Genomic DNA, 27265 nt, shown 5'->3' with positions numbered 1-27265 from the left:
TGAGAGAGCAGGATAAAAGAGTTTTTGATAAATTCATTATGATATGATATTCGTTAATGAACATAGTGAGGTAGAATCCTAGTAAGATTATAATCAATTTGTAAGATGATTACTACCTTTTAAAGGGATGGTTCAAATGAAAATCACTTTTAACGCGAAAACTCGAAAACTAACTAAAAAGCCTAAAAAGCACACAAATTTTTTTTTTACAATTTTTTTTATTAAAAATCACTAGTTTTTGTATATAAAAAAATTGTAATGCACATGTGTAGTAATACACATGTGCACTACAAAATTTTTTATTTTTTTTGAAATTTTTTTTTATATACATAAAATAGCGAAAATTGGTAAAAAAAAATTGATATGTTTTTTAGGCTATTTTAGTTAGTTTTTGAGTTTTCACGTTAACTAGTGTTTTTAATTTGAACCTTAACACCATCATCTTTAACATATCATTATCAACAATAGTTTGAGAAGACAATGAGAAGAATGTATAATGTTTGTCATTTTCGTTATTATCATAAAACTCAAATGAAAAGGTGTTGAATAAATTCTTTTATCATCTGCTCGATGTCAACTAAGATATTATTTTATTGATGTTAAGACATATCATCTATTTTATTTTTTTTCAAATCAAATTCAATATTCATACATACATACCAAAACAATATCTTTATAATCTAATAAAAGCCATACCTAGGGGACACATGTCCCCCATCTATGACCTCTAAACCTCATTTTCCCGCCATTTTTGCAAACCCTTCATTCCCCTCGTGTGAAACCCGAAGCGGGATCCGGATACGTTATTCGGATCATCAACGTTCCATCCATATTTAAAGCTTGAAACAGTTCATTGTTTCCATTCTTCTTCTTCTTCTCGCATACGCTTCGAGATTATTAGGGTTTTTTCCCTTTCTTCTCTGATTCTTTTTCTTCTTCCTTCAATTATTTTGATCCATCAACCTATGCAATTAATTGATTCAATCCATAACATTCCAGAAACCCTAATTTCGGTCGTCGCCGATCAAGCAAATCCACCACCATCTCTTCCAATTTCATTAGCATCTGGTAAGTCAATGTATTTATTCTTATTTTCCTATGATTGTATTTGTGTTTTTAATGTTTTATCAGGTCTGATGGTTGTTATGTTATTGATTTGTTCTTTGTTTGAATGAATTTTTGTTTATTAGGGCTACTCTTCCTCTTTACAGACACCCCTGTTCTTCTCTCACTCCAAAGATATCTCAACAATCCCACAAATCTGTTCACGATTTCAACGTCAAGGTAACTTTAATGTGTTCATCTCCTTGATTCTTAGTTTAAACTGATTACTTTTTAAATTGATATTTGAAGTATATATGTAATAATGTAAATGGCTTTTGTTTAACTTACAAAAGTGGTTTAGAATCTGAGGATTTGAAATTAGTATATGTGAACTAAATTTATTTAGAAAGTTTTACAAACTGTCTTACATTCTCATCATAGGTATTTTGGTGTATTGGGTACCAAAGTTCTTGCTTCAGGTACAAAAATCATATTACTATAAGAAGACTCAGGAGATTGATTCATCATCATCATCTGATCCACCTATTATCTCTCGGGAAGATTGTATACTCTAGGTATTATTTTATATTTGAATCCTTCACATTATCATATACTCCAGATAGTATTTTATAACCGCACTTTGAATTCGGTGATGCGTTTTTTTTTCATTATTGAATTGAAGAAGCGGATCTCCTGTTCTATGAAATTGATGAATAAGACGAACAATTATGTGGCCTTCAAGGTACTACTCCTTTAAGAACTGCATTGTTTTGGTCAATTTAGGGTTTGAAGTTCCTAATGATAACAGGATGACGACAATGAGTGTTTTGGGGCTGAATTGAAGTGTATGAACCGTGGGTCCATAAGTGAAGGTTGGTGTTCTATTAAGGATTGCAAGATGATATATAATGGTGGCTAGAGGTGGCTGGTGAAGGCGGTTCGTGACATTCAAGCTAAAATGAACCGGAGAAGCGATGACCAGCAAAATAAAATCTGGTACGTTTTCTTCATATTGTGTTTGATTGTGGTTTTGTTAATCTGTAAATAAATTAGTGTTTTAGTGGCTTTGTTTTGAAGGAGTGTTTTAGTGCTTCAACAATTCTTTTCGATTCATGTTGTGTTGAAAGAAAAATTTCCTGCTTAGCCTAATCGCTTATACTTAGGGTATTTAAGATCAAAAAAACGAATGATTCATTCTGTTCCGTGTGTTCTCGCTATATATATTGTTCTGCATATATACCTTCTCTATATGTGTATTTACATTTTGTCTTATTGTTTGCAGGCCTTCAAAAAGTTTACAACAAGGCCTATGATGGGTAGAAAAGAGTTGCTCAAGATTACTCTTAGAAAAGCTGCTCATGGATGGAAGCTGATTGTTGATCTTCGTCTGATTGGTAATCTTCACTTTTAACCTGCAAAACAGCATTAAGATACCAGGTTTAATTAAACAAACACGGTTTCATCATGTTTGACTTAAGTATGCACTTTTTGTTTATCTCAAAAGAAGAGGGTAAACGGTTGTGACTGTATATTAATGAACCTGCTTACACTGATCTTCATTGGGTAATTTCTATATCTCTTCTTAAACTGTATTATTCCAATTAGAATAGATTGTGCGTTGAGGTGTATTAGTGGCGTTTACTGTTTACCGGTTGTTGGTATTTTGATTTTTAGGGAATGTTCATCCCGGCTATTGAAGGACAAGGCACTGAAGAATTGAAGAACAGAAAAAGAAATGGGTGCTATTGGCTCAAAAAATGCAAATTGTTTGCTGTTATGCACAAGTTGAACTTGGTCATGTATCAAATGTGCAAGGTCTAGAAATAACCGCAACATTTGATCCCCAAACAGATGAGTTTGTTGTTCACAGTCCTACTCTAACATCAAGCAAAGTAAGTTGGTGTGGTTACCGTGATCGTATTGTTGGTTTTGGTCTCTTTGAATGAAGAATTCCATTTCTTATGAATACGACCCTTGGTTACATCATCATTATGTGAATGCTTACAACACAGCTAATGCAAAGTATCTTGGTTTTAAAAAGCATGAAGCGCACAAAAGCGATGTGGTTTATAACCGAGGTGCAAAGCGCAAAAGCGGAGGCCTTTCGTACCCGATGCGCAAGACGATTATATGATTTTATATATATATATCACATAGGTTTTTTTTGCTATAAATAAGTCCCTACCCAAAATATAGGTATAAATGAGTTTTTTATATGATTTTACCTACATGTTCAACCCAAAAAAACCCAAGGTACAACAGTTTGCATAAAAACACCATAAAAACAACCTTGGTACATGAGGCGCGCGCCTCAGGCAAAAAACCTCCAACCTCCCCCCCCCCAAATGCACTTTTTTGGCGCTTCTTGGAAAAAGCGTGCCTCAAGTAACAAAAGGCGCGAGTACTTGCCCCTTGCGCCTGGGCGCGCTTTTTAAAACCAAGGCAAGTATTGCATTCTTGCAAGAAATATTTTCAACATACCATATTCTTTCACTGCCCATTTTGACTCCAACTCAATCAAAACAAGTTTTGTAATGCATTTGACCTTCTTCAGGTGCGCTTGAAATTCGTACTAAATTTTTATTGTGTTTTCTGATGTTCGTAACTTGATTATATTGATTGAATGATAAATGAAGTTATCCATGTTTAATGATAATAAAAATCATTTTATTTTGTAAGATCATGTATGATATTTTTTTTATGTGATTTTTTTCTTTGTCATGTTATACCCAAATCTTCTCTATACGGGTGTTTTAATAAACTTCTAGAGTTAGAAAAACCCAATTTTTTATGCCAAAGAAATTGATTTTCTTTACTTTTCCCAGTAACTGATTTTGGTCCAAAGGATATCGTGCCTTACATCCAGATTCATCAGGTATGCTATCTATTTTTAAATATATCTTTTATTCTTGATTCAAATATTGATATTATTCGATTATCATTATGCGGCGTTAGTATTTTCATACCCAAGAAGCTATTTATTATGGGGTTGCTAATAAATTAGTTAGCTCAAGAAATAATGCGTATGAGAAACGGATATGTTGAATTGCGGCGCATCAATCTTAACCGCCATCCGTAGTGGACATTCAACATAGGTTTAGGTGAATCTCCTCATAGAACCCAACATTTCATCTTTATATGTTTTGTGAATAATATTTTTTAACCGAAAATATATAATCTTAATAACTTATTTAGCAGGTACAACATTTCTTCTGTGTTTTTTTATAGAGTCAAGAATTCTAGAAATCTTGGTTCGTGGACAAGAATTATTATTAACTGCAGCAGAAGCAGGAAAAAAAATATAGGCAGTGGAAGCAGACCATGTTACCTCAACTGTCCAATGCAGGCCACACGTCTGAAGCAGGAAATTAAAGGTAAGTTGTTTTATGATATATTATTATATAATTTATGGGTCACACAACTGAAGCTGTTATCTGCATTTGTTTTTTTTCCTGTTGATGATGTCAAGAGTTGGTGGATATGGGGATACTGGTCATCTCCCATGATGTACGCATTGAATTGAATAGTATTAAATGAGTTTTTTTTCTCACGATTGGAGAAGCTAAGTCACACAATTTTATTTTAATGGGGGGTTGGATTACGGGTGATACAAGCTGGATAGGGTAGGGTCAAACCACATATTAGATCCCACAAAGATGGCTCAGTATCATCACCTATTAAACATTGCATAAATGACACCATAAGGTGGAGAGTATTATGATGTTAGAGCTGCCGAAACACCCCTTAGATTGTTTAAAAGCTAACCCTAGATTACGTAAAAAGTGATTAATCATTACAATGAGTTTATAGGATTAACTTTTTTCTGATTATTTTAAACCTTGATTTTTGCAGGCAACTAGAACAATTTAAGATATCATGTTACAAAAAGGAGGCAAAACAAAATAAAAAAGAAAAGTTCTATTAGCTCTACTGTGAATGGCTCCATCGCTCAAGCATTTCATGAAGAAAATAAAAAGAATCAACGATTGATGATGCTCATAGCATGATTGTAACAACCCCAAATCAAATGCAGAATGGGTTAGAGATTTAAAACGTGACAGGTTACCAGTTTGTGGGATGCCTAGAGCATAAATGTTGAGGTGGCTAGGGATATAAGATTTTCTTTAGATGGAGATCTTATAAATGAGTATGTTCATGTACCAGGTGCCTATGCTATTTTCACTTACATTTTCCTATGAGATTATTGTTTATCGTCAAAATATACTTGATATTTATACAACTATTCCCCTTCCAAGTAATTCATCAGCAACGGGTAGTGCAATGGGTAGTTATAGTGTTGAAAATGCTTATGAACATGACTTTTCTCGAACTAAGGGTGACCTTGGTGCTCTTGGTTACACCATCAATTCTCACTAGAAGTGTGGTTGGTTATATTATTCATTTTACTTCCTCTTTACACACACTAAATATCGTTTCAATCTTTTCACATATACTGTCAAGTAGACTGCGTTTCAAAAAAAAAAAAATACTGTCAAGTAGAATACTTTCGAAATTAAAAAAAAAATTATGCTAAGCAAAGTGGTGTTTTGGCGGACAAAGTTGTGGGAACAGGGTTTATGTTTTAATCCGATCTAAAATACGAGTATTACTCGATTAAGTCATGCATAAGATCATACGCTAATAACTCAACTACATCTAAGTGGTAATAACTACTATACACTTATGTAACACCCCGAAAACGGGCTTGGTAATTAAAATCTGTTAATACTAAAAGACGGGTAACGTACCGTTATTAGTAAAAATAACCCGGCAAATATTTGGATTTAAATAAGAAATCCTAATATTAAATAAAAACGAATCAAAGTTTTAAGTAATTAAGTTTATAAAAGGCCCGATTTAACGGGACTTAAAGTAAAAGGGGTTACGACTTCCCGAACCTACTAAGCTAACTAGGAATAATTCTAACCTAGTTAGATAGTGACTTATGAGTGGGTTAAAACACTTAAATTATGAACTAAGGAAAATGAAGGGGCCAAAGATGTTAAAATCGAAACTTATGTTGCTAATTTAATTAAAACAAAAACCAAACACCCCATTTGGGGATGTCTGGTCGTACAAAGAAGCAGGAGGCGATGGGTTTCTTCAAACCCTAAAATCCTTACTAAAACTCTCAAATTGGAGGTGCAAATCTGGTCCAAAACGAAAATCGAGCATAGATTACCGATCCCCATTGCAAGGGGGTTGTAAGGTATGTAAAATTTGATATTAATTCTCTACTTGAAATTCTCATGAATTTAGGATATTCGAAATTTGTTGATGCATGTTCGTTATATGATGAAATAGGAACATTGTAGTGTCTAGGAGTAAACCCTAGAGAAGCATATGATGAAATTATGTCTAAATCTTGTGAATTCATGATCACCATTGAAGGTGATAAGTGTGATGATGCTAAATTCGTGTAATGTGATGTTTTTAGGGTTTTTGATGGCTAAAAATAGTGCTATATTATCATAAACATGTTTCGATTGAAAAGTGAATTCAAACAGCTTCTGATCAGAATTTACAGCCGAATTGTATTGGCTGTAACGTGGACAAAACTTGACAAAAACGTTTGTTTCATGAGTCTAAAATGTAATTCCAGGAAATATCTTTAAAACCCCACTGGAATCGCATTTTTTCGACTAAAATTGAGCGTTTTATGAATTTTTCCGTATCAAAGGTTCAAGCTGCGTTTTCTGGCAGAATTTGCAGCCCATTACGAATGTCATAACTCAATTTAGGAATTGAGTTATGATCTCAAATTCTTACTGTAGAAAGTATTAAGTTATTAGAAGAATCTCCAATTGGAATTTCGTCAATCGGATAAACGAGGAATTTTTAATGAATTTTTCCGTAAGCTGCAGTCAGAAGTGACGAATCTGATTGCAGCTTAGTAGATGAATTTTTACGAATTTCTGGTAAAGAGTTAGATCTTGAAATTTTAACACAAGGGCTACCCCTCCGAGAGGTACGCCACATAAAAAAATCATAATTTTTGAAGACTTGTAAACAGGTTAAACAGGTCACCAAAAACAGCCTATTTTCAGTGATACGAAACTTGATTGTTGATATTATAAATTATGCCCACGATATTCATATGTTGAAATTATGAATCAAACGCGTAATTTCCTAGTTCGACTAATTATGTGTGATGTGGGGTAATACAAATTTTAATTATGAAGTCGATTTAGCTTATATGCACATATCATATAATTAAGGGTAGTTAACTTTTGAAGAGTTAAACTAACCATGGACGGAGTCGAATAGTAGTTTTGACATAGAAAACACGTAAGGTGGAATAGTCGTGGTTATAATGACTAATCTAACCACCTTGTGAATTATGATGATAGTTTGACTCTTGACAAGCTAGATGGAGGCTTGGAATGAAGCGGGTCAAACGGAGCAAGTATGAAAAGGAAAGCGTAATTTGGATGCGAGGTAAGTAAAGCTTACGCCCTCTTTTGTAAGTTATGTGTTTATTCATAGGTTGTAAATACGACAAAAGCTATATTTGAAATATGGTTCCGACACGAAATGAAACGGGTCGGGACATATAAAATAATGATAAACCATGTTTAATGGTAAAATGGGCGAAATGGTAATTGGTCACGAGATGACCTATATATAAAATGAGTTTTTAAATGGCTACTTATTAAGGTAAGCCTAAACGAATAAAAAGAGTAAAACGACGAATTAGTCATGTGTAGACGAAAAAGAGTTGAAGTTTAAAACAACACCATTTAATATTAAGCACAAAATATTTGGTAGTCTAGACCAAACGGGTCAAATTGTAATATTTATACCATTTGACAATTAACGACTAATAAGTGTATGTCGAGTCTCATGCTCGCAGGGTAATTGGTTTATGAATTAGCGAGGCTATGAATTAGCATATTATAGAGACAAGGTCTTAAAACGGGTCAATATGTTGACCCGAGCCAGGTACGCTTATATATATAGATGTATAGTTAAAAGTGTTTAACTTCCCTTCATGGGTCAAAAGGAGTAGATAGGTAAAACGGGTTAAGAATTCATAAGAAACCCGTAATTTGAACCTTGCACATTAGTAAATTGATATAACGTGATATGCATGATATTTTGAATATGATTGATTGATCTTTGATATTGGTTCATATGTAACATATTAGAATTTCGAGAAACTAATGTATTGGTATGTTAGAAAGAGCGAAATCCGAGATTTAGGCTTGAGTATAATGAACAAAGCAACCAAAAGATGGATTTACAGGGACTACCGTAAGTTACGGTAGTACCGTAAGTTACGGTAGAGGTCAGGAGCTTACGGTGTGAGTCTACTGGTTTACGGTGGACCATTATTGGAAATTGACTACCGTAGGGCCTGAATGTTTATAAATTTTATATAATTGTAAATTTTCAAATTCATTTCGATCGTAGTTTCGATCAAGTATCATTTCTAAGCATTCTAATATAAATGTTTATGTAAACATTTCAGTCTTAGGTACTCAAGGATTATGGGTGACGATCAAGCAACTTTTGAAGGACCGAACACATACTCTTGAAGCTTCCGCATAAATCAACTCGGTTTAAACAATGTTTATGATATAAACTGTTTGCTAAACAACTTTTGAAATGTTTAAACGACGTACTCAATTATGTTATGTTGTATTATTTTAAAATTGTAAAGTTTAAACAAACCCGTATTTTTACAAAGTATATGTAGTCATAATTACATGTTGTTTGTCGTATACTTTACAAAAACCATTAAATAATGACAAGGGTGTTACAAATTGGTATCAGAGCTCATGGTTAAAGAGTAAATTGTGTTCGGTTCGAGGCTTGATCGCAAATCCGGTAAGTACATGTATATTAATGGTTTGTTATGTGTTGAAATGTTGTGAACAACACATAGGGTTATCGTGTGATACACGTTATCTCAATTAAATGATAAATATAGTTGACAAAATTGCGCGCGTTGGCGCGTATAGTAGAAAAGCCTTGTATTATAATACGAGCGATTATTGAAGTTGATATTACTAATTCTTGTAAATGTTTTAATTGAAGGACACTCGCATCTGAAGATAGCGAGAGTTTAACAAATTGCAGATATGATGAGGGAACGTTCCGAGATGTGACAAGAAGAGCATACTCATCAAGGACCTAAATCGCGTAACGATCGCAAATAAGTAATGGTAAGGAATGGCCGTTGGGGCAAGCATTACCAGGTGCACATTTTAAACTTATAGTACAAACAGTAATATGCAACAAATACATAGTGAATGACAGTTGCATATAGAATATGAAACTTGGAAAACCTGGATAGGTCCTATCCAGGATGACGTTTCCAAGAGAAATTCAGTAGAGAATATGTATTATTCACAAATTGTGAATAACAAGACAATAACAGAATTCAGTTTATATAGAAACTTGGACGAGAGTGATCATCCATGTAAGTATTCTCAATATAAATCCTATTGAGAAAAGTAATGATCACATCAACGAATGTGAATAAATGTTTATAAAAAGGGACATTTTAAATGTTCAAGGATAAACGACTAAAACTAATAATTGTTAACTAACAATTAAATAAAGTTTTACCAAATGAAATCATAAATATGGAGATAATTTGAGGAGTTACTTACATGGGACGTGATGTGGTAATTATAATAAGGTCACGCGTACCATGTGTTGATCGCTTACTCTGGCCAAGTAAGTAGTGAACACATGATAGCATGAGCTTATTATAATGAGCGCAGTTATGTCCGATGTAGTAAGGTCAAGATGAATGAAAATTTAAAGGATCCTTAGGGTCAAGAAATCTTATGGGCATACTCGTATAAATGGTTTTCGCGGGAACCATAAAAACGATGTATGGCGCACATAGAAACAAAAGACCCAAGGAAATTCGTGACATAAGTCATTTTGGACGAAACAACCATGGTAGACAAAAAGGGCATTGTAAAACCAAAGTATAAATGACCCGCGGGGTCATAGAAACAAAGGTATTGCCCACATGAGAAAAACGATCAAAGTCGTTGACTTTGGTCGTAGTAAAGAAATAATGATGATGATAATCATCATTCATAGTTTATAAGACTGTCAAGGATGGTCAAATAAAGAATAAAGGTTTGGTTGAATAAAAGCAATGGATTTCGCTAAGACAACCAAACAAATTAAAACGAAATCTTAATGTATACCGGAATGCTTGCACTAATAATGACTTCGGTAAAGTACCCGGTTGATGGGTAAGGATTTAGAAACATGCGTAAACCGAGAAACGGGAACACGAATTTAAAGTCAAAAGACTCGGATTACGAGTTATGACTATAAAATCTCGTATATAGAAATTGTGAGTAAATATGTTCAACTATTCGAAGTCGAATGGGTTGAATAAAGAATAAAGTTGATTGTTTATAAGTGATGGATTTCACATTAATAAGTCAAACAGGTTGAATACAATATAACGCCGAATGGCACAAGTGAGCGCTAGCCAGAGAAAGGTAGCGTTAAATGCAAGAGAATAATGAGCCCGGTAATGGGATATAACCAAATAAGAATATATGCAAATCAAATAACAGTAAGCATAAGAAGAACTGACGCATAAATGACGTGAGAAGTCATAAAATCGGAAAATCGTCCGAAAGAAAACAATTATAGCCATGAAACTACAATTAAGGTTAACGGGACCTAAGCTTGAAACCAAATAATTCTTCGAACAAAAACAGGGTGCCTTGACACCAAACATGTGTTTTAAGAATGACATGAGTAAGGAGTGATCTACGGGATCAACATAACCTTTAGGGTTACAAACAAATGAAAGATCTACGGGACTAAAACGACCCACGGGTCATGATTAGAAAGAAGTTATAAGGACTTCGCCCTAAAGAGGTGAACGTCTAATCAAAATAGCCCATAAGGCTAAGTGATAAAAACCTACGGGTTAATTAGATAAAGCGAGGGAATCAGTTGAGAATCCCCGCATAAAACTAAGACTGTAAAAGAATAAATTATGGACTGTCAATATCCTGGTATGGATAATTGACAAAAGTTAAAGAGAAGATCCTAAAACTAAAACTTCGGTTTTAGTAAGAAATAGCGTTTTTACAAACATAAATTCTGATAGGAATTTAAAAAGTAAGCATGAAAGATACAAGTCTTGACACTGATAGGCGCAAGACGATATATTCGAAAAGTGATATTTTCGAAAATGAAAGGTTGATACAAACTAAACACGATGTGACACGATCACGGTTAGGAAATGTAATGTGAAGTAAAATAACGTTATAACCAAGCGAGCGGTGAGAAGTAACGGGACTAATAAGTCTAGTTAGTAAGACCGGTTAAGGCAAGTAATTCAAATCAATAAAAAAATTGGTTTGCTTGTAAGCGGTGGATTCGGTATAACTGAACCGAATAAATAAATCTGAAAACAAAAGAAATTATTGCTAAAAGTGAAATATTTCACTAAAGACCTTTAAACGGGTCAAGGTAACGGATTCACCAAGAGTTCGATAATATATAAAAGCGATGGAAATCGCTAAGTTAACTAAACTAGTAGAAATAACGGAATTACGTTATTTCAAATTACATTATGTCGTATGAGGTACGTAGAGGTTCTGTAACCAAAAAGATATTACCAAAATTTTTCTGGTAATACTAACAATTGGTTAAAATATGAATAATGCTTAAGAGATTACTCAGGTCAAACGCATTGAGTTTAGAACTCAATGAACTATGTAAGCAAGGTTTCGAGGACGAAACCTCTTTAAGGGGGGTAGACTTGTAACACCCCGAAAACGGGCTTGGTAATTAAACTCTGTTAATACTAAAAGACGGGTAACGTACCGTTATTAGTAAAAATAACCCGGCAAATATTTGGATTTAAATAAGAAATCCTAATATTAAATAAAAACGAATCAAAGTTTTAAGTAATTAAGTTTATAAAAGGCCCGATTTAACGGGACTTAAAGTAAAAGGGGTTACGACTTCCCGAACCTACTAAGCTAACTAGGAATAATTCTAACCTAGTTAGATAGTGACTTATGAGTGGGTTAAAACACTTAAATTATGAACTAAGGAAAATGAAGGGGCCAAAGATGTTAAAATCGAAACTTATGTTGCTAATTTAATTAAAACAAAAACCAAACACCCCATTTGGGGATGTCTGGTCGTACAAAGAAGCAGGAGGCGATGGGTTTCTTCAAACCCTAAAATCCTTACTAAAACTCTCAAATTGGAGGTGCAAATCTGGTCCAAAACGAAAATCGAGCATAGATTACTGATCCCCATTGCAAGGGGGTTGTAAGGTATGTAAAATTTGATGTTAATTCTCTACTTGAAATTCTCATGAATTTAGGATATTCGAAATTTGTTGATGCATGTTCGTTATATGATGAAATAGGAACATTGTAGTGTCTAGGAGTAAACCCTAGACAAGCATATGATGAAATTAGGTCTAAATCTTGTGAATTCATGATCACCATTGAAGGTGATAAGTGTGATGATGCTAAATTCGTGTAATGTGATGTTCTTAGGGTTTTTGATGGCTAAAAATAGTGCTATAATATCATAAACATGTTTCGATTGAAAACTGAATTCAAACAGCTTCTGATCAGAATTTACAGCCGAATTGTATTGGCTGTAACGTGGACAAAACCTGACAAAAACGTTTGTTTCTTGAGTCTAAAATGTAATTCCAGGAAATATCTTTAAAACCCCACTGGAATCGCATTTTTTCGACTAAAATTGAGCGTTTTATGAATTTTTCCGTATCAAAGGTTCAAGCTGCGTTTTCTAGCAGAATTTGCAGCCCATTACGAATGTCATAACTCAATTTAGGAATTGAGTTATGATCTCAAATTCTTACTGTAGAGAGTATTAAGTTATTAGAAGAATCTCCAATTGGAATTTCGTCAATCGGATAAACGAGGAATTTTTAATGAATTTTTTCGTAAGCTGCAGTCCGAAGTGACGAATCTGATTGCAGCTTATTAGATGAATTTTTACGAATTTTTGGTAAAGAGTTAGATCTTGAAATTTTAACACAAGGGCTACCCCTCCGAGAGGTACGCCACATAAAAAAATCATAATTTTTGAAGACTTGTAAACAGGTTAAACAGGTCACCAAAAACAGCCTATTTTCAGTGATACGAAACTTGATTGTTGATATTATAAATTATGCCCACAATGTTCATATGTTGAAATTATGAATCAAACGCGTAATTTCCTAGTTCGACTAATTATGTGTGATGTGGGGTAATACAAATTTTAATTATGAAGTCGATTTAGCTTATATGCACATATCATATAATTAAGGGTAGTTAACTTTTGAAGAGTTAAACTAACCATGGACGGAGTCGAATAGTAGTTTTGACATAGAAAACACGTAAGGTGGAATAGTCGTGGTTATAATGACTAATCTAACCACCTTGTGAATTATGATGATAATTTGACTCTTGACAAGCTAGATGGAGGCTTGGAATGAAGCGGGTCAAACGGAGCAAGTACGAAAAGGAAAGCGTAATTTGGATGCGAGGTAAGTAAAGCTTACGCCTTCTTTTGTTAGTTATGTGTTTATTCATAGGTTGTAAATACGACAAAAGCTATATTTGAAATATGGTTCCGACACGAAATGAAACGGGTCGGGACATATAAAATAATGATAAACCATGTTTAATGGTAAAATGGGCGAAATGGTAATTGGTCACGAGATGACCTATATATAAAATGAGTTTTTGAATGGCTACTTATTAAGGTAAGCCTAAACGAATAAAAAGAGCAAAACGACGAATTAGTCATGTGTAGACGAAAAAGAGTTGAAGTTTAAAACAACACCATTTAATATTAAGCACAAAATATTTGGTAGTCTAGACCAAACGGGTCAAATGGTAATATTTATACCATTTGACAATTAACGACTAATAAGTGTATGTCGAGTCTCATGCTCGCAGGGTAATTGGTTTATGAATTAGCGAGGCTATGAATTAGCATATTATAGAGACAAGGTCTTAAAACGGGTCAATATGTTGACCCGAGCCAGGTACGCTTATATATATAGATGTATAGTTAAAAGTGTTTAACTTCCCTTCACGGGTCAAAAGGAGTAGATAGGTAAAACGGGTTAAGAATTCATAAGAAACCCGTAATTTGAACCTTGCACATTAGTAAATTGATATAACGTGATATGCATGATATTTTGAATATGATTGATTGATCTTTGATATTGGTTCATATGTAACATATTAGAATTTTGAGAAACTAATGTATTGGTATGTTAGAAAGAGCGAAATTCGAGATTTAGGCTTGAGTATAATGAACAAAGCAACCAAAAGATGGATTTACAGGGACTACCGTAAGTTACGGTAGTATCGTAAGTTACGGTAGAGGTCAGGAGCTTACGGTGTGAGTCTACTGGTTTACGGTGGACCATTATTGGAAATTGACCTTACGGTAGGGCCTGAATGTTTATAAATTTTATATAATTGTAAATTTTCAAATTCATTTCGATCGTAGTTTCGATCAAGTATCATTTCTAAGCATTCTAATATAAATGTTTATGTAAACATTTCAGTCTTAGGTACTCAAGGATTATGGGTGACGATCAAGCAACTTTTGAAGGACCGAACACATACTCTTGAAGCTTCCGCATAAATCAACTCGGTTTAAACAATGTTTATGATGTAAACTGTTTGCTAAACAACTTTTGAAATGTTTAAACGACGTACTCAATTATGTTATGTTGTATTATTTTAAAATTGTAAAGTTTAAACAAACCCGTATTTTTACAAAGTATATGTAGTCATAATTACATGTTGTTTGTCGTATACTTTACAAAAACCATTAAATAATGACAAGGGTGTTACAAATTGGTATCAGAGCTCATGGTTAAAGAGTAAATTGTGTTTGGTTCGAGGCTTGATCGCAAATCCGGTAAGTACATGTATATTAATGGTTTGTTATGTGTTGAAATGTTGTGAACAACACATAGGGTTATCGTGTGATACACGTTACCTCAATTAAATGATAAATATAGTTGACAAAATTGCGCGCGTTGACGCGTATAGTAGATAAGCCTTGTATTATAATACGGGCGATTATTGAAGTTGATATTACTAATTCTTGTAAATGTTTTAATTGAAGGACACTCGCATCTGAAGATAGCGAGAGTTTAACAAATTGCGGATATGACGATGGAACGGTTCGAGATGTGACAAGAAGAGCATACTCATCAAGGACTTAAATCGCGTAACGATCGCAAATAAGTAATGGCAAGGAATGCCCGTTGGGGCAAGCATTACCAGGTGCACATTTTAAACTTATAGTACAAACAGTAATATGCAACAAATACATAGTGAATGACAGTTGCATATAGAATATGAAACTTGGAAAACCTGGATAGGTCCTATCCAGGATGACGTTTCCAAGAGAAATTCAGTAGAGAATATGTATTATTCACAAATTGTGAATAACAAGACAATAACAGAATTCAGTTTATATAGAAACTTGGACGAGAGTGATCATCCAAGTAAGTATTCTCAATATAAATCCTATTGAGAAAAGTAATGATCACATCAACGAATGTGAATAAATGTTTATAAAAAGGGACATTTTAAATGTTCAAGGATAAACGACTAAAACTAATAATTGTTAACTAACAATTAAATAAAGTTTTACCAAATGAAATCATAAATATGGAGATAATTTGAGGAGTTACTTACATGGGACGTGATGTGGTAATTATAATAAGGTCACGCGTACCATGTGTTGATCGCTTACTCTGGCCAAGTAAGTAGTGAACACATGATAGCATGAGCTTATTATAATGAGCGCAGTTATGTCCGATGTAGTAAGGTCAAGATGAATGAAAATTTAAAGGATCCTTAGGGTCAAGAAATCTTATGGGCATACTCGTATAAATGGTTTTCGCGGGAACCATAAAAACGTTGTATGGCGCACATAGAAACAAAAGACCCAAGGAAATTCGTGACATAAGTCATTTTGGACGAAACAACCATGGTAGACAAAAAGGGCATTGTAAAACCAAAGTATAAATGACCCGCGGGGTCATAGAAACAAAGGTATTGCCCACATGAGAAAAACGATCAAAGTCGTTGACTTTGGTCGTAGTAAAGAAATAATGATGATGATAATCATCATTCATAGTTTATAAGACTGTCAAGGATGGTCAAATAAAGAATAAAGGTTTGGTTGAATAAAAGCAATGGATTTCGCTAAGACAACCAAACAAATTAAAACGAAATCTTAATGTATACCGGAATGCTTGCACTAATAATGACTTCGGTAAAGTACCCGGTTGATGGGTAAGGATTTAGAAACATGCGTAAACCGAGAAACGGGAACACGAATTTAAAGTCAAAAGACTCGGATTACGAGTTATGACTATAAAATCTCGTATATAGAAATTGTGAGTAAATATGTTCAACTATTCGAAGTCGAATGGGTTGAATAAAGAATAAAGTTGATTGTTTATAAGTGATGGATTTCACATTAATAAGTCAAACAGGTTGAATACAATATAACGCCGAATGGCACAAGTGAGCGCTAGCCAGAGAAAGGTAGCGTTAAATGCAAGAGAATAATGAGCCCGGTAATGGGATATAACCAAATAAGAATATATGCAAATCAAATAACAGTAAGCATAAGAAGAACTGACGCATAAATGACGTGAGAAGTCATAAAATCGGAAAATCGTCCGAAAGAAAACAATTATAGCCATGAAACTACAATTAAGGTTAACGGGACCTAAGCTTGAAACCAAATAATTCTTCGAACAAAAACAGGGTGCCTTGACACCAAACATGTGTTTTAAGAATGACATGAGTAAGGAGTGATCTACGGGATCAACATACCTTTAGGGTTACAAACAAATGAAAGATCTACGGGACTAAAACGACCCACGGGTCATGATTAGAAAGAAGTTATAAGGACTTCACCCTAAAGAGGTGAAAGTCTAATCAAAATAGCCCATAAGGCTAAGTGATAAAAACCTACGGGTTAATTAGATAAAGCGAGGGAATCGGTTGAGAATCCCCGCATAAAACTAAGACTGTAAAAGAATAAATTATGGACTGTCAATATCCTGGTATGGATAATTGACAAAAGTTAAAGAGAAGATCCTAAAACTAAAACTTCGGTTTTAGTAAGAAATAGCGTTTTTACAAACATAAATTCTGATAGGAATTTAAATAGTAAGCATGAAAGATACAAGTCTTGACACTGATAGGCGCAAGACGATATATTCGAAAAGTGATATTTTCGAAAATGAAAGGTTGATACAAACTAAACACGATGTGACACGATCACGGTTAGGAAATGTAATGTGAAGTAAAATCACGTTATAACCAAGCGAGCGGTGAGAAGTAACGGGACTAATAAGTCTAGTTAGTAAGACCGGTTAAGGCAAGTAATTCAAATCAATAAAAAAATTGGTTTGCTTGTAAGCGGTGGATTCGGTATAACTGAACCGAATAAATAAATCTGAAAACAAAAGAAATTATTGCTAAAAGTGAAATATTTCACTAAAGACCTTTAAACGGGTCAAGGTAACGGATTCACCAAGAGTTCGATAATATATAAAAGCGATGGAAATCGCTAAGTTAACTAAACTAGTAGAAATAACGGAATTACGTTATTTCAAATTACATTATGTCGTATGAGGTACGTAGAGGTTCTGTAACCAAAAAGATATTACCAAAATTTTTCTGGTAATACTAACAATTGGTTAAAATATGAATAATGCTTAAGAGATTACTCAGGTCAAACGCATTGAGTTTAGAACTCAATGAACTATGTAAGCAAGGTTTCGAGGACGAAACCTCTTTAAGGGGGGTAGACTTGTAACACCCCGAAAACGGGCTTGGTAATTAAACTCTGTTAATACTAAAAGACGGGTAACGTACCGTTATTAGTAAAAATAACCCGGCAAATATTTGGATTTAAATAAGAAATCCTAATATTAAATAAAAACGAATCAAAGTTTTAAGTAATTAAGTTTATAAAAGGCCCGATTTAACGGGACTTAAAGTAAAAGGGGTTACGACTTCCCGAACCTACTAAGCTAACTAGGAATAATTCTAACCTAGTTAGATAGTGACTTATGAGTGGGTTAAAACACTTAAATTATGAACTAAGGAAAATGAAGGGGCCAAAGATGTTAAAATCGAAACTTATGTTGCTAATTTAATTAAAATAAAAACCAAACACCCCATTTGGGGATGTCTGGTCGTACAAAGAAGCAGGAGGCGATGTGTTTCTTCAAACCCTAAAATCCTTACTAAAACTCTCAAATTGGAGGTGCAAATCTGGTCCAAAACGAAAATCGAGCATAGATTACTGATCCCCATTGCAAGGGGGTTGTAAGGTATGTAAAATTTGATGTTAATTCTCTACTTGAAATTCTCATGAATTTAGGATATTCGAAATTTGTTGATGCATGTTCGTTATATGATGAAATAGGAACATTGTAGTGTCTAGGAGTAAACCCTAGAGAAGCATATGATGAAATTAGGTCTAAATCTTGTGAATTCATGATCACCATTGAAGGTGATAAGTGTGATGATGCTAAATTCGTGTAATGTGATGTTTTTAGGGTTTTTGATGGCTAAAAATAGTGCTATAATATCATAAACATGTTTCGATTGAAAACTGAATTCAAACAGCTTCTGATCAGAATTTACAGCCGAATTGTATTGGCTGTAACATGGACAAAACGTGACAAAAACGTTTGTTTCTTGAGTCTAAAATGTAATTCCAGGAAATATCTTTAAAACCCCACTGGAATCGCATTTTTTCGACTAAAATTGAGCGTTTTATGAATTTTTCCGTATCAAAGGTTCAAGCTGCGTTTTCTGGCAGAATTTGCAGCCCATTACGAATGTCATAACTCAATTTAGGGATTGAGTTATGATCTCAAATTCTTACTGTGGAAAGTATTAAGTTATTAGAAGAATCTCCAATTGGAATTTCGTCAATCGAATAAACGAGGAATTTTTTAATGAATTTTTCCGTAAGCTGCAGTCAGAAGTGACGAATCTGATTGCAGCTTAGTAGATGAATTTTTACGAATTTTTGGTAAAGAGTTAGATCTTGAAATTTTAACACAAGGGCTACCCCTCCGAGAGGTACGCCACATAAAAAAATCATAATTTTTGAAGACTTGTAAACAGGTTAAACAGGTCACCAAAAACAGCCTATTTTCAGTGATACGAAACTTGATTGTTGATATTATAAATTATGCCCACAATGTTCATATGTTGAAATTATGAATCAAACGCGTAATTTCCTAGTTCGACTAATTATGTGTGATGTGGGGTAATACAAATTTTAATTATGAAGTCGATTTAGCTTATATGCACATATCATATAATTAAGGGTAGTTAACTTTTGAATAGTTAAACTAACCATGGACGGAGTCGAATAGTAGTTTTGACATAGAAAACACGTAAGGTGGAATAGTCGTGGTTATAATGACTAATCTAACCACCTTGTGAATTATGATGATAGTTTGACTCTTGACAAGCTAGATGGAGGCTTGGAATGAAGCGGGTCAAACGGAGCAAGTACGAAAAGGAAAGCGTAATTTGGATGCGAGGTAAGTAAAGCTTACGCCCTCTTTTGTAAGTTATGTGTTTATTCATAGGTTGTAAATACGACAAAAGCTATATTTGAAATATGGTTCCGACACGAAATGAAACGGGTCGGGACATATAAAATAATGATAAACCATGTTTAATGGTAAAATGGGCGAAATGGTAATTGGTCACGAGATGACGTATATATAAAATGAGTTTTTGAATGGCTACTTATTAAGGTAAGCCTAAACGAGTAAAAAGAGTAAAACGACGAATTAGTCGTGTGTAGACGAAAAAGAGTTGAAGTTTAAAACAACACCATTTAATATTAAGCACAAAATATTTGGTAGTCTAGACCAAACGGGTCAAATGGTAATATTTATACCATTTGACAATTAACGACTAATAAGTGTATGTCGAGTCTCATGCTCGCAGGGTAATTGGTTTATGAATTAGCGAGGCTATGAATTAGCATATTATAGAGACAAGGTCTTAAAACGGGTCAATATGTTGACCCGAGCCAGGTACGCTTATATATATAGATGTATAGTTAAAAGTGTTTAACTTCCCTTCACGGGTCAAAAGGAGTAGATAGGTAAAACGGGTTAAGAATTCATAAGAAACCCGTAATTTGAACCTTGCACATTAGTAAATTGATATAACGTGATATGCATGATATTTTGAATATGATTGATTGATCTTTGATATTGGTTCATATGTAACATATTAGAATTTCGAGAAACTAATGTATTGGTATGTTAGAAAGAGCGAAATCCGAGATTTAGGCTTGAGTATAATGAACAAAGCAACCAAAAGATGGATTTACAGGGACTACCGTAAGTTACGGTAGTACCGTAAGTTACGGTAGAGGTCAGGAGCTTACGGTGTGAGTCTACTGGTTTACGGTGGACCATTATTGGAAATTGACCACCGTAACTTACGGTGAAACCGTAAGTTACGGTAGGGCCTGAATGTTTATAAATTTTATATAATTGTAAATTTTCAAATTCATTTCGATCGTAGTTTCGATCAAGTATCATTTCTAAGCATTCTAATATAAATGTTTATGTAAACATTTCAGTCTTAGGTACTCAAGGATTATGGGTGACGATCAAGCAACTTTTGAAGGACCGAACACATACTCTTGAAGCTTCCGCATAAATCAACTCGGTTTAAACAATGTTTATGATGTAAACTGTTTGCTAAACAACTTTTGAAATGTTTAAACGACGTACTCAATTATGTTATGTTGTATTATTTTAAAATTGTAAAGTTTAAACAAACCCGTATTTTTACAAAGTATATGTAGTCATAATTATATGTTGTTTGTCGTATACTTTACAAAAACCATTAAATAATGACAAGGGTGTTACAACTTAGAATATGAATTTGGTAATATAAAAGAAAGTGGTTAAATTTCAAACGTCAGCTAAAGTTCACGTTTTGTTTTAGAAATGATTTTTTACCTATGTTATCTTTTCTTTTTACAAGTTAAAAGATTGTATTTTAAATTTTGAGTTTTTAAGTTTTAAATGTTGGTGTGTTTAGATGCACACGTTACTTTGAGTTAGATAGTTTAACAAGTTTACAAATACATTTTGAATTTTGTATACTAAGTAGTATAAATGTAATTAAAAAAAATAAAAAAAACATATCATTTCTCAACACCGCGAAATTCGCGGGTATTATCACTAGTACTAGCATGAATTTCTAACATGATACGGACCTGAGATGGAATTTACAGGTTTGAGTTTAGAATAAACAGGTTTAGTTTACTTTTAGGTCCTACGTCCCGCTTGCAATATGCGCATATAATGTATATATGTGTGGATCCTCGGGGGCAAAAGTGAAAGTGCATTAATTTTAACGTTGTTTTACTAATTTCATAATAACGTTAAAAGCGGGGGACATTTAATCGTGCATCATGTGCTGGCATTGATAGTAGAAAGACAAGGAGGTACATGTACTAATCGGCCTTTGTCCCAATCGCTGAGTGTCATGTGCCTTAGGTCCAAGGCTCGATGCAAAACTACTATCGAGTCGAGGGTCTCACTGGAAGCATCATCTTTATTCCTACGAGGTAGAGATAAGGCCGTGTACATCTTACCCTCCTCAGACCATACCTTAGCTTTGCTATTGATGAGATTTAATGAGTATGATGATGAGTTTAATTTTAGGTCCAACTCACGAACCCGTTTAGCTAAATAGGTCGGGTTCGTGACAACCTAACGAGTTTGTGTGATTAATATATTAACTAGTGTAATATTTTGGGCCAAAATCTAAAACTTATAAAATAAATTGATATGAAATCTTATGATTAAAATGTACCTAGCCAATGATCTCTAGATCAAGTGGTGGAAGACTTGCATTTCTCTTGAGAGATGCAAGTTCAACTCCCACTTGGTGCAGAGTGAGGCACTGGTGGGCAATGATAGGAGATCCAGGGAAACCTGGGTTGGATCCTTGAGCCAAACGGGTTTTACCGGTAATTTCACTGACGTGCCTACGGGCGGGTGGGTTACCGGGTTTTCCCCGGAATTGGTGGTGGACTCGGGTTACTCTCGGAGTACTCCGTTTGTCCAGTGGGTGCCCCGAAAGTTCTCGGGATTGATTCTGTTGGCCGTTCAAAAAAAATGTACCTATCTATATCTTATACTAAAGCAAAATAATGTTGACTTTTTGACCTTGATGTGGCATATCTCTTTAGCCAAAGAATTATTATTTGCGCGCCAATTGTATTTCCTTCTTCCTACCTACGTTCTTCTTCAATTAGGAAACCTAATTAATTCTCTCAATCATCAGTTGAAATCATTCTCCAGGCAAATTGATTTCAATTTTACATCACACATTCAATTTTACAAACCCTAAATCTCATCTACGGCTTCATCTCTAGCGATTGTACCTGGCCATACCCACTCCAGAAATCCCTAAATCTCAAGCATTCAAACTCTCATCTAGGTATGTTTTCTTTGATTTTTTTTTATGTAATTCGATAATCGTTTGATTTTTCACTTTAATCAATGTTTAATATGTTAATCATTGATATAGATATAGAATTGTCGAACCGGTTGTGATTTTGTCGCTCAATCCAACCAGGTAATATTTCTAAAAGAGCTTCGATTTTCAAATGGGTTACGTGTCTAATTTTCTGTAAGTTTACATCATCCTCTTCGATTAATTTTGATTTCGATTGGTTGGAATTACAGAAAACTTCAAATAGAGCTCGTCGGAGAGTTCAGAGACGGGACAGTGGCCGGAGGACGGACGGTGGTGCTCGGAGTAAAGCTAGATGAGCAGAGCAGGGTGAGGAACTTGACGAACGGTGCTACCGTTGTTTGAAGATTTAATTAGAACAGTTAAGTGCTCGATCACATACATGATTTAACAATGATTTTTGTGATTATTGGAGACCCTAAATTGTAACCAGTGGAATTGAATCCAGGTATGTTTATTGTTTTTTACATTGATTATTCAAGCTCAATTTTTTTCCTCCTTACACCCGTTTTCCCCCTTTTATTTCATCTCCCACATTCACAAACCCTAATATATGCAATGGGTATGTCTTTTTAGCTTCGAAACAGGATTAAATTTGTGAAATGTTTGTGATTTTTATGGTTTTCTGGTGAATTTTTTCTAACCTCAGAAATGCATGTCTGCCACTGTTGTCCCATAAAATAGCAATAAGTTTATGTTTTTACTGACATGGGTTTTCTTTTAGATTGAGCAAGAAGGTATCTTTTATGTTGCAGGATATGCATACACACCAAAGGTATTGCATTCCAATTGGCAAATATGCTGCCTTTTTTGTTATAATGTTATGAAATAATTTGTGGGTCGTTTTTTAATTGATAGGAAAATAGCTTTAAAAGTAGAAAATTGAAGAGGATTTAGGTTAAAAGATATGTTTTGGTGTGTGTTTGTTGCTGTAGGAAGGTTCAACTGTGCCGGCGAACTGATTGAAAAGAGGCAAACTGATTGAAAAGGTTTTCCGGCGAAGCAACTGGCGCCCTCAGCAGGTACGACCACTGATTTGGTGAAATTGTCTGCATCTATGCTTTTTCATCTAAATCGATTAGTTTGTATATACCTTTCTTCCGATCTACCACATTTTCTTGTATGATCAATTCGATTAATTATATTGTTTTGTTTATTCAATGCATGAGTGCTTCTGGGATAATTTTCATGTCTACAGAGAAAAAGAGGATGACAACAATAGCACACCTTTAATTTCCATTTTGTCTTCAAATATAAAATTGACGTGTTTGTTACTAATATATCACAAATATATGTTTTAAATTGTGATACAGGAACATTGCTCTGATTATTGTTCGAAAACATTTAGATTTTAACTGAATATAATACCCACTTGCTATATTCTCTTTTTCTATCATCAATGGAGACAATATCTTTATTTGTTATTCTTTACGGGAAATTTCTACACTAAGTTATTTGTTTTTCACTCCAGGAAATAGCAGACACGCCATGTTTTGTTTTCCTCTGGGTTGGTGATAGAGTTGACCTTGAACAGGGTCGATAATGTCTAAAGAAGGTATAGACGGTGCCGAAACTGCACCTTTTACAACTCTTTTTTATTATTTGAATCCACTAGCGAATGTCAAACTTCAATCATATTTTTTCATTGCATTAGTGTAGTGGGGGATCCGTAGGTGTGAGGATATATATCTTTGGTGAAGACCAATAAAACCACTACAACACCTTGATTGCGCCATGTTTCACATACTTTATTTCAGCGCTCAAAGGTTGGTTATTCTTTTTTTATTTTCCCCTTTTCGCCTTCAAGTGACACCAAAGTTATATCTATATAAAATATTGATTGTAAATTTATCTGTTATATTTGTTAAGGAGCACTGTTTGATGGGCATAATAGGAACTGTTATGCGAACTGATGGCCACATAATGCATGCCAACGTTGATTCAGTACTTGAATCTGAAACATTTACCATGGAGGAAGATCTGGTAATAAAGTTAAACTGATGTTCCTTCTTACTTGGATTTGTTTTCATCCGGGCTACGTAAACGCTCTGGTGTTCTTCTTTATGGTCCTTCTGGTACCGGGAAGGTATTACATACCGTTTAAATCATTTAATATTTCTCAGCATATTGTCGTTATTGTTATATTGTCTGCTATATCCATCTAAAACATATGTTGCTTTCATATACTTTGTTGGCAAACGTTGTTGCAACCGAATGTTCTCTTAATTTTCTAAGTGTTAAAGGGCCTGAATTGATCAACATGTACATAGGAGAATCAGAGAAAAATGTAAGAGACACATTTCAGAAGGTACGTTGTCATATCCTATCCTATCATATCCACTCCATAGTGCACTCATTTTTTTCTTGGTTTGTTAAAATGTTCATGGCATGAGAATGGGCTGATTTGTAGGCCCGCACAGCCTGCCCGTGTGTCATCTTCTTTGATGAGTTGGATTCTCTAGCTCCAGCCCGAGGTGCTTCTGGTGATTTTGGGGGAGTTATGGACCATGTCGTTTCTCAGGTATCATTGTTTAAAATATATTATAGTTATGACCCGCCCATCTTGACATTCATTTTGTTGGTGAATGTTCATCTTTCATGTGTTCGGCACATTAGGCTACTATGTCCAATATAATATACTGAAATTGTCATTCCATGTACACTTATATACTTATTTCATGTTCCATAATTCATTTTGACATCTAAATTCATAATTATGTGATAAGATATACTCATGGTTTAAAAAAAACGCTTGAGGCATCCATTTTGAGGCGCGCCTCGAGGTGGAACGGTAATATATTATATATGAGGCGGCGCCTCAATGCTAGGTTTTATACGTACGGCTCAGTGGTTTAGTGGTTTGAGGCACACGTTTCGTTTTGTGGTGGGACGGTATTGTAGAGGCGTATATTTCTATATTAGGCGGGATAATGGGTTCATAATTTTTTTAAGGTCCCACGGATGTTGAATTGGTAATCCACTTCTACAAAAACTTTAATTTTCTTTTTGTATCTGTCACACCCCAACCGATGGCGGAAACATCGGAGTGAGACGAAATAGATTGCAAGAGTCTTCATAACACTAATTGTGACGAGTATTTAATAATTACTTTTTACATCGTTTGAACTAGAAATGCCACAAGTTTGAAATAAATAAAATACAAGTATTCAAGTAATTAAGTTTCATTTCATTGATTAATGGTCTCATACAAAGATTGGAAACAAAATACATTTTTGAAAATAAAATACATTACAACTGGTATTAGAATTTAAATGCGTTTCTAGGCAATCCTACTAGATTCCTTGTATCATCCAAATCCTGCAATACATGTTAAAGCATAGATCAATACAAATAGTATTGGCGAGCATACAAGTTTGATTATAAGTATAAAAATGTTTTAAACAGATTTTTCATGGCAATAACTAAGTATAAGCATATAAATTTAAACACGTATGATTGCAAGTATAACACGTAGGAGCATATATAGAGATTATTTGTATAAAATTTTAGCATGTATGTGTATTTGATTCAAAGTACATGTATTGCATCCCAAAAGTAATAAAGTGTAAAAAGGGACCGAGTATGCTCACATTGGTTGCGTATATGAATTCCTTGTGATTAAGCACACGAGTAAGGATTGAGAATCCAAAGGAAACGAACAGATATCCTAGATAGGAAGATACCACACACGTGAAAGATCTAAATAACATTTAAGTTAAATAATATTCCCATTATTTATGGTTTGCAATTAACTATTTAGATGTAATAATTTAATGATTTATTTATGTTAATATGAATTATTAATTAAAAGGTATTAAAACGAATTAACAATTTAAATGGTAAAAAAATTAAAAGAAAGAAGTGTTAAGAAAAATAATAAAGACTGTATATATATGTGACTTTTAAAGGTCTTTAAAAAAATGAATTGTAAAATACTAAGCAAAAGAAATCGGCCAAAACAACCCTCAATTAGTATTTTACTATAGTCTCTGGTTAAAAGTTATATTTATTTAATGATAAGTCATCTTCTCCATACTAGCTAATCCAATCAAACCCACTATGTTCATTAATTTGTTCCCCCCCCCCCTTTTTTTTAGAAACAGACCCAAACCAAACACATCATATATGTGGCGTAGATGCATAGCAACATCCCACAAAATGACTTCCATTAAAATGGTAAGTTGTTCATGTTGTTTTTTTTTAATCAAATATTATGCCATATTGTTGTTTCATCTTCTTTGTTATAAATCAAACCAAAACTAAACTCACTGTTAACATGTTCTAAAATTTATGGTAATTATCAATTGCTCGACATTCTATTAGATTCGTGTGTAGCGATTTAAAACGGAAAGAAACAAGAAAAATTATATCGAAACGAAAAGGATTTACGAAAGAAGTATACCGAACGAGTTGAAAAGCAATCCCCGTCGCGGTGTCCGTAGGCCTTCGATTGGTTTTCGACGAGAGCTCCAAACTCAGACGAACCTGAACTGGAACCGGGATTCGAACTAAACCGACGTCGACCGGAACTTGAACCCGAGACCGGAAACTGAACCGATCCGAGACCAGACCCTTGCTGCTAAACCAACCCGGACCTGCCCCGAAACAAACCGAGTCTCCGCCACTGAAACGTGGCTATCGCCGCCGTCGGACCCACTGCC

General features: G+C 34.2%; 3 long non-coding RNA genes and 1 pseudogene across 3 annotated transcripts; all 4 read left to right on the top strand.

Annotated features, from left to right (window-relative positions):
* The first annotated feature begins 2353 nt into the window (after window positions 1-2353).
* On the top strand, window positions 2354-2990 carry LOC110913525 (annotated as a pseudogene).
* A 2781-nt stretch (window positions 2991-5771) lies between these two features.
* On the top strand, window positions 5772-8768 carry LOC110911238. Its single transcript, XR_002576902.2, has 3 exons — window positions 5772-6253; window positions 7395-7482; window positions 8516-8768. It is a non-coding gene; the product is annotated as an uncharacterized LOC110911238 (long non-coding RNA).
* Window positions 8769-11484: 2716 nt separating this feature from the next.
* Window positions 11485-14843, top strand: LOC110911240. Its single transcript, XR_002576904.2, has 3 exons — window positions 11485-12326; window positions 13488-13555; window positions 14591-14843. It is a non-coding gene; the product is annotated as an uncharacterized LOC110911240 (long non-coding RNA).
* A 2715-nt stretch (window positions 14844-17558) lies between these two features.
* LOC110911239 lies at window positions 17559-20909 on the top strand. The gene is made up of 3 exons (XR_002576903.2): window positions 17559-18400; window positions 19543-19630; window positions 20692-20909. It is a non-coding gene; the product is annotated as an uncharacterized LOC110911239 (long non-coding RNA).
* The last annotated feature ends 6356 nt before the right edge of the window (window positions 20910-27265 follow it).

Source organism: Helianthus annuus, chromosome 15 (genome assembly GCF_002127325.2).
Source record: "Helianthus annuus cultivar XRQ/B chromosome 15, HanXRQr2.0-SUNRISE, whole genome shotgun sequence".
Lineage (NCBI taxonomy): Eukaryota > Viridiplantae > Streptophyta > Magnoliopsida > Asterales > Asteraceae > Helianthus > Helianthus annuus.
This window is presented reverse-complemented; position numbering and strand designations above follow the sequence as displayed.